The following is a 9,658-nucleotide window of genomic DNA, read 5'->3' as shown; positions in this document are numbered from 1 at the left end:
ATGTTCCGAGGTGAGCTGGGGGTTCATGTTCCGAGGTGAGCCGGGGGATGTCTTTCTCTCTGTGAACGGGGCCACACGGATGGGTCAGGTGCGTTCGTATGTGTTGGATCCATATCTTCGGGTTGTTAACTCAATCCGGCTTGAAGAACCATGAATTAAAGGATGATGGCTCTGGAATTTTTACACTGATTGAGTAGTAAGTTATGGAGATTGTACTCTTATTAGAAAGACGGTGAGAGAGACAGTTCCTCAGTATGTGGACGATGGTTCTTTAATGTTGATTGGAGATTTACAATGTATGTTTTCTGATATGATCTGTGCTTGAAATCTGTGCTTTTTTTGTCATGCACCATTGACTCAGGAAGATACCTTTGGGTGTCAATCCCCTGGACATTCGTGTGGCAGAGTTAAAACACTATGTCCAGAGAGAGACAGAGGTGGTGAAGGTGGCTAGGGATATGGTGAAGGAGCTTGAGGAGCTGCCAACTGGCCTGGCTGAGGTGGGCTAGCTTGGTTATATCTAGAAACACTTTTTTTTTTTTTTTTTTTTACTATTCTATTAGAAAACAGTACAAAATTACAATCAATTCACAGGAACTAAGGAACCTTTTGTAAAATTAGTTTAAGATTGGAAAAACATCATCAGGTTATTGGTTTTTACATTGGAACATTTGTTTTTGTTTCTATGCTATGTGTGTTTGAGGAATTGCATACAGTATATCTCTACCAGACCCGATTCCATGTGTAAGATTTGTCTCAGAAGCTACATCTTCTGCGTCTTTCTCTGGAGTATCGCCTGAGGGAGTCCTCCCAGGAAGCTGTCCAGGAGCCTGTCACCAAAGAGGGGCTCCCTACAGGATCCCCTCCCCCTGGGGGACAATGACAAAGTTGTTTACTCTTCTCCCTTTCCTCCTCAACCTCCTCATCCTTACTTAAGCCGGCCTCCCTAACAGGTAACCACTCTCTTCAAACCTTACAGATATTTTATGTATGTTTATGGATCTGAGGTAAAAGCAGAAAGATACTATTTATTTTATGGTCTGTTCTCCTGATAAATGTAACATTTTACAGGCACAATTGAGGTCAGGCTTCTGGGATGTGAGGACTTGCTGAAATCAGAACAGCAATATCTGACTTTGTGTCTGGCAGTGGAGATGAGTGCAGTGTTGAAACTGGATAACAGAATGGTGGGTTGCACCCACTGCAAACCCCTGAACAAGCAGGCCTGGAGACAAAGCTTCAGCATCCAACTGGAGCAGGCAAGTAGTGTCAATAGAGTGGGTGATTGATATTCTCATTGAAGTAGAAAGGGTGACTAGTAGAGCTAGTTCTTATACAGAACACCAGGAGGAGCCATTGTACTGCCCCTACCTGGTTGTATGTGAACTCAAAGGAATGTGTTATACATAGTCTGAACATGTCTATATTGGTAAAAGGTCATATTAATTCTCAGTTGGGAGATTATAAATATATTTCATATTTGGACCCCCACAGTCTCGGGAGTTGGGGATTGGGCTCTTCTGGCAAAAATGGACGGCGACGTATGCAGTCAAGTACCTGCGCCTGGAAGAGTTCCTGGACAACCAACAACATTTTCTGTGTTTGTGCCTGGAGCCCCAGGGTACACTGTTCACTGAGGTGTGATTTGTTTATAGTTCCGAATATGAGATGGCATAGCCACAGTGCGGCCTATCAATCAGATATCCATATGTAACACACTACTTGTTATTTTTCTGGTGGCTTTGCAGATTAATTTAGTCAAACCTGTGATTGAGCGCCAACCCAATGAAAGGTGCATTTTCTCAAAAGAGAAAGTTACTCTATGTCACCTTCCTTGGTCCTTTAGTCACAGATTGAATAGGCCTACTCCTGTTACTGTTGATGATAGGTACAGTATATTGGGTTGATGGATTGAACTCAGCGTTCTTTTCCCTCCACTCAGGGAAGAACTTCCTACGTGTTGCCCAGATGAACAGGAACTTTGCCACATGGGGCCATCTGATGATGAGTGTCCTGTCTCAATGCAGTTCCTTCACCACTTTGAGTCTGTTTACTTCCTCTGATGTTGTGGTCAACCCGCCACTTTCCACCAATAAGGCCACTCTCAACCCCCTTTCTGCCAGGGTGAGAGAAAGCACAGTGCTGCCCATGGAAACACAATACAGGCAATGTGTGCATTAAGAACATCAATTGTAAAACAGGTATTGTGTGTTGTGTATTTATAAGAATATTTGGTTATGGGACTATATGTAATATCACTTTCACTGCATGATTTCCCTGATTATATACATGACCATCACTGTGTTTCTCTTGATCTGCAGTGACGTGCCGGTGATTAGGCTTAACATAAGTGAAGAGCAGTAATCTAAAACGTCTAGCACTGACCAGGGAAGATGCATCCCCAACATGATCTCAACAGCACAGAAAACACCACAAATTCCTACTCTGACAGAAAAAGTGGTGAACACCTTTACCAGCTCCACTGAACAGAAAACTGTGGCAGTCAAATGTCATTTTGGTAAAGTCATGTGCATAGAGTCCTTTAGAAGACTTTGATGAAATGTTATTCAAAGGAATGACTGGTTTTGTGGAAATTCTTACATAGGGACACTCAGTCAATCTTAAACCAATTGTTTATTGATTTAAGATTGTTTATTGTCAGTGCGCTGGAGAGGTTCCAACAAACTTAATGCACCATAGTGAATGTCTGTCAGGAGCTCTGCTGGGGCAGTCCCAGCGGTTGTCTTATATATGGCTATACACAGACAAGTCATATTTGCATAATTTAGCTTAATTAATTCATTATTACTGTTTTGTTTCATTCATGTGACATACCAATACTGGTTCATAACATGTGACAGACCAATACCTCACGAGGCTTTTTCTCTCTAAGCTGAGACCTTGAAACTGAGATATCTTTCGTTCTGAAAACAAGGTCTGGGTGTACTGCCAAATTGCAGCTACTGTAAGTAAGGATTTGTTCAGTCAGTCACTTGCATGAACACAAAAATTGGTTTATAGAAAAGCACAAACATAGAACATAGAAATTGGTAAATAGAAAAGCACAAGTATGACATTTCCATCACACTGGCCTTGGTGTCCATGGTTCTAGCTTTGTAGCATATCTGTCTGCCCCTTTTCAGTCCTCCATTGAAAACTACACAACAGAGAGAGCAAGGATGCAGATGGAAGATTTCAAATGTATCTCTGTCCTGGGAAGGGGACACTTTGGAAAGGTCCAGTGTTTTTTTGCCAACACAACATGATGTTAGAGTATTATATGATTTTGTAATAGCCCACTGCACCATGTACTCCAATATTCACCCTATCCAGGTACTTCTAGCTGACTTTAAGAAGACAGGAAAACTCTGTCTTCAAAGCCTTGAAGAAGAGGGACATTGTGACCTGTGATGAAGACAGGTTAGTGTTCTTTAAGAATAGGAGACATAATGATACAGTATACCATACAATGGATAGGCTTGCTCACTTAACACACATACAGTAGTGATACCCACAGATAATAACTTATTTACAGTAAGAAATGCTCTCTCTGATGGCTTGACAGCCTTATGTGTGAGAGGAGGATCTTCGAGATAATCAACGCGTCGAGGCACCCTTTTCTGGTCAACCTGCACGGCTGCTTCCAGACCAGTGAGATTTTCTTGACTTTTCTTTAGGTTACAGGTTCTACTCAGCCTGTGTTTTGCTGGGTCTAGAGTTCCTGCATCTGAATAAGATAGTTTATCGGTAAGTCGTGTCTGAGTCATTTGACTCACGGGTGTTATAAACCAGCCCTAAATACAGCTATAGCTTGCATCTGCAGCTTATTTCAATTGGATGTGTTTTACACAGGAATTTGAAGTTGGACAACTTGCTGATAGACGCAGACGGATTTGTTAAAATCACAGACTTTGGGCGTTGTAAAGAAGGTAAATTATGGTTTATCGTATCTCAGACAGAGTATGTGGGTATGTGTGGAAATGACATATTACAAACTGTATGTGTGTGTGTGTGTGTGTGTGTGTAGTTAAACACTTCTCTATCTGCTGTTAACCTGGCAGGGATGGGGCATGGCGACCGGAGGTCAACATTCTGTGGAACTCCAGAGTTCCTGGGCCCAGATTCACACAACCTTCTTCAGAAGAAATGTCTTCTTAACTGCCATTTTAGACTTATGAAGAAAGTTAAGCAAAGTTGCTATTCCTCATAAAGGTTGTTTTTGGAAATGTTCTTGCGCTATTTCTTATGTTTCTCCTTAAGCAAAAAGTTAAGAACAAATTGGATTATTTTAAATAAGGTTTTTGAATTTGTTCTTAATTCTAAGATAGCTGAACCCTTGTCTTAAACTCAGGGTAGTGAGAGAATACGCTCATGAAAGCAATTGAAAGCAATTCACTCAAACTTCATCTGAAAGTTTCAGTATTGATTATTTTAAACCCAATAATATGTTTTAGAACTAGTCTCTGAAGGAAATATGCTAACATGATTGCCATTGCTAGCTAGATAGCTAAATCAGTTGCCTGGCAACACACATCTTAAGAAGATTCGGAATAAGATATTTGAGAAGTTTGTAAGAAAATCATTGAATCTTAAGATATTGTTGAGGAATTGCACTTACGAACTATCTTATGAACTTCTTATTTTTTTTCTTAAGAAGCTTCTTAAGTAATTGCGTAAGAAGTGTTTTGTGAATTTGGGCCCTGGCGCCTGAGGTGCTTACTGAAGATAACTACACACGAATGCACTCCCTAAAACACAGACTAAACAGTTTGTCACAAACAAGCAACACAAACATAGACATATGCATACAAACACACAATAACACACACACTTTACACATGTACACGTGGATTTTGTGTTATAGATATGTGGTAGTAGAGTAGAGGTATGAGGGGGCACACTTAATATGTTGTGAAATCTGTTGTGAATGTATTGTAATGTTTTTAAAATGTATAACTGCCTTAATTTTGCTGGACCCCAGGAAGAGTAATGGGGATCCATAATAAATACAAATACAAATGAATAACCACAAATACACAGATATGTAATGTTATATAGTTTCAATGACTGGCCATAAAACAGAATAAAGCCTTCCCTCTATCAATCTTTTGCCAGTCTCCATTCCCAGGAGAAGATGAAGAGGAGGTGCTTGACAGCATAGTTAATGATGATGTTCATTATCCTGGATGCCTCTCTCCAGACTCCATCTCCATCACTCAAAAGGCAACCACCCTCCTTTCTCTTCTCATTTTGTCTCTCATATTTGTATATATTTGGAAACCGTTCAGAAAGAGTTTTGTTATGAAGATACCAGCGTTTGTTTTGAACCCTCACCCTGTCTGTACATGCAGCTTCTTAAGAGGTATACAGAGAAAAAAACGGGAGCCGGAGAGGGGGACGCAAATGAAGTGAAGGGCGAGCAATTTTTCAAGCTAGTTTAGTTCAAGTCATTTTCAATCAATGCTTTTAGATATACACTACTGTTCAAAATTGTTTATCATATCTCAGACAGAGCATCCCGGAGTTGCGTCTTCCCTGTTGACGTTGAGGCTGGTGTTTTGCGGGTACTTTTTAATGAAGCTGCCAGTTGAGGACTTGTGAGGCATCTGTTTCTCAAACTATACACTCTAATGTACTTGTTCTCTTGCTCAGTTATGCACCAGGGCCTCCCACTCCTCTTTCTATTCTGGTTAGAGCCAGTTTGTGCTGTTCTGTGAAGGGAGTAGTACACAGCGCTGTATGAGATCTGCAGTTTCTTGGCAATTTCTCGCATGGAATAGCCTTCATTTCTCAGAACAAGAACAGGCTGACGAGTTTCAGAAGAAAATTCTTTGTTTCTGGCCATTCTGTAATCGAGCCCACAAATGCTGATGCTCCAAATACGCAACTATCAGCGTGGCGCTAGCGGCACACCCCCCCCCCCCCCCCCCCACTGAAAAACCAGTGCCGCGAAATTCAAAAAATTTTTTTTTTTTAAATATTTAACTTTCACACATTAAAGTCCAATACAGCTAATGAAAGACACAGATCTTGTGAATCCAGTCAACATTTCCGATTTTTAAAATGTTTTACAGGGAAGACACAATATGTAAAGATGTACATCTATTACCTAAAAACACATTAGCATAATCCACCATCTTTTATTTGTCCACCAACACCAGTAGCCATCACCAATTCGGCTAAACTAAGATATTTATAGCCCCTAACCAACAAAAAAACTCATTAGATGACAGTCTGATAACATATTTATGGTATGGGATAGGTTTTGTTAGAAAAAAGTGCATATTTCAGGTAGATGGCATAGTTTACAATTGCACCCACCATCACAAATGGACTAGAATAATTACAATGAGCAACGTGTTTACCTAACTACTAATCATCAAACATTTCGTAAAAATACACAGCATACACGAATCGAAAGACACAGATCCTGTGAATACAGACAATATTTCAGATTTTCTAAGTGTCTTACAGCGAAAACACAATAAATCGTTATATTAGCTTAGCACATAGCAATTAGCAGCCCAGCATTGATTCTAGCCAAAGTGAGCGATAAAAGTCAACATCGCCAAAAGATATTAATTTTTTCACTAACCTTCTCAGAATTCTTCCGATGACACTCCTGTAACATCACATTACAACATGCATATACAGTTTGATCGAAAATGTTTATATTTAGCCACCAAAATCATGGTTAGACAATGTGAAATGTAGACAAGCTGGTAAAGAAAAAGTCCTTGCGCCACTTAGACAGTGATCTACTCTTATACATAAATACTCATAAACGTGACTAAAAAATATAGGGTGGACAGGGATTGATAGACAATTTAATTCTTAATACAATTGCGTTATTACATTTTTTAATTTATCCTTACTTTTCAATACAGTTTGCGCCAAGCGAAGCTACGTCAAAAAACATGGCGTCCTAAGCCACTAAAATGTTTCGACAGAAACACGATTTATCATAATAAAAATGTCCTACCTTGAGCTGTTCTTCCATCAGTATCTTGGGCAAAGGATCCTTTCTTGGGAGAAATCGTCTTTTGGTGGAAAGCTGTCCTCTTGCCATGTGGAAATGTCAACTGCGTTCGGGATGAACTGAAAAGCGTGCCCAACTTTTCACATCGTTGCAAAAATAAATGTCCCAAAATCGCACTAAACGGATATAAATTGCTATAAAACGCTTTAAATTAACTACCTTATGATGTTTTTAACTCCTATAACGAGTGAAAAGATGACCAGAGAAATATAACAGGCTAAACTAACGCTTGGAACAGGTGCGCGCCGGTGTCCTCTAGGCTCATGACGCAGCTCCCAAAGAATGACTAGCTTCAGGGTTTTTTCATTTGTAGGGCCTGTGAACGCGCAATCGACCCCGTTGGAATCGTCATCACGTAAAGGCATCCAGGGGAAGACGTAAGAAGTGTCCGTATAGTCATAGCAACGACAGTGCCCTTTTAACTGACTTCAGAAGAGTGGCCAACATTTCTCAAATCTGACTCCATGTCAGGGAAATTGCTGTAGAATGGGCTCTGTTCCACTTAGAGACAAAATTTCAACTCCTATAGAAACTATAGACTGTTTTCTATCCAATAATAATAATAATATGCATATTGTACGATCAAGGATTTTGTGGGAAGCCGTTTAAAAAATTAGCCAAATTAGCATAAATAGTCTAAACAGCGCCCCCATCCCCAACAGGTTATGCACCAGGGCCTCCCACTCCTCTTTCTATTCTGGTTAGAGCCAGTTTGTGCTGTTCTGTGAAGGGAGTAGTACACAGCGCTGTATGAGATCTGCAGTTTCTTGGCAATTTCTCGCATGGAATAGCCTTCATTTCTCAGAACAAGAACAGGCTGACGAGTTTCAGAAGAAAATTCTTTGTTTCTGGCCATTCTGTAATCGAGCCCACAAATGCTGATGCTCCAAATACGCAACTAGTCTAAAGAAGGCCACTTTTATTGCTTCTTTAATCAGGACAACAGTTTTCAACTGTGCTAACATAATTGCAAAAGGGTTTTCTAATGATCAATTAGCCTTTTAAAATTATAAACTTCGATTAGCTAACACAACGTGCAATTGGAACACAAGAGTGATGATTGCTGAAAATGGGCCTCTGTACGCCTATGTAGATATTCCATTAAAAATCAGCCGTTTCCAGCTACAATAGTCATTTACAACATTAACAATGTCTACACTGTATTCCTGATCAATTTGATGTTATTTTAATGGACAAAAAATTTGCTTATCTTTCAATAACAAGGACATTTTTAAGTGACACCAAACTTTCGAACGGTAGTGTAGATGCATCAACCGTATCTTTGAGATGCTTGTGGGAGAATAAGTTATATTTTGTAACTTAACCCATATGTACCATATCTATTTTTCCTGACAAAAATCACGGAGTCTGTGGACGTCAGTAACTTTGATAGCAAGTTCACGACTCTCCAGCCAACCCTGGCACCTCCTCCCGTGTCTTGCAGCCTCTCCCCTGAGCAGCAGGATGCTTTCACAGACTGACTTCTCAGCTCTGCATGGATGAAGCAGTCAGAGACAGAGGGTTGCATCCAGGTCATGAAACGGTTGCATGAACAGTTTCCTAGCACAACCTTGACTGACATTAACTGAATGTATGACACCCTAATGGTACATAGATGAGGCAGACTGTCATCAAAGTCAACATCAACAAACCCAAATAAGCAGGATAAATGAATGCAGCCCTGGTATTGTTGTGCCATGAATGAGTCTGACGTCCTGGTTCTATGACTGTTTCATTGTTTATAGTACCCAGTGAAATCCAAAAATGAACACTACTGTGTAATGCTCTTTTGAATGGATTTCACTCAAATGAAAATGGCTGCCATCTACAAAACATAAAGGAATTTGATGAGAGGTCTATGGGGACAGAATTTGGCATGCTTTGTGGCCTTTGCTTATTTTGCTATTATAATGGGGACCACTCTGTCCCCATCAGAAAGATACACGCTGCTGTTTCTATGCTTCACTGTGAGAGGCTTTGCCCACTGCCTGACTGAGCAAATGAAAAAGGCTGTTTATTCTTGTTACAATACGTCCCTTTCAAAAAATTAATTGCGTCTTTATATGAAAAATGCCATGTTCTCATACAATGGCAAGAAAAAGTATGTGAACCCTTTGGAATTTGCTGGATTTCTGCATACATTTTACATACAATTTGATCTGATCTTCATCTAAGTCACAACAATAGACAAACACAGTCTGCTTAAACTAATAACACACAAACAATTATAATTTTTCATGTCTATATTGAATACATCATTTAAACATTCACAGTGTAGTTGGAAAAAGTATGTGAACCCCTAGGCTAATGACTTATCCAAAAGATAATTGGAGTCAGGAGTCAACTAACCTGGAGTCGAATCAATGAGACGAGATTGGAGATTTTGGTTAGAGCTGCCCCGCCCCATAAAAAACACTCATAAAATTTGAGTTTGCTATTCACAAGAAACATTGCCTGATGTGAACCATGCCTCGAACAAAAGAGAACTCAGAAGATCTAAGATCAAGAATTGTTGCCTTGCATAAAGCTGGAAAGAGTTACAAAAGTATCTCTAAAAGTCAGTCCACTGTAAGACAAATTGCTATAAATGGAGAAATTTCAGCACCGTTGCTATTCTCC

The 9,658-nt window shown here is 39.9% G+C and overlaps 1 pseudogene; it reads left to right on the top strand.

Annotated features, from left to right (window-relative positions):
* On the top strand, positions 1-4,887 carry LOC129825892 (serine/threonine-protein kinase N2-like; annotated as a pseudogene).
* Positions 4,888-9,658: the final 4,771 nt, after the last annotated feature.

This window comes from Salvelinus fontinalis, chromosome 28 (genome assembly GCF_029448725.1).
Source record: "Salvelinus fontinalis isolate EN_2023a chromosome 28, ASM2944872v1, whole genome shotgun sequence".
In the NCBI taxonomy this organism is placed as follows: Eukaryota; Metazoa; Chordata; class Actinopteri; order Salmoniformes; family Salmonidae; genus Salvelinus; species Salvelinus fontinalis.
This window is presented reverse-complemented; position numbering and strand designations above follow the sequence as displayed.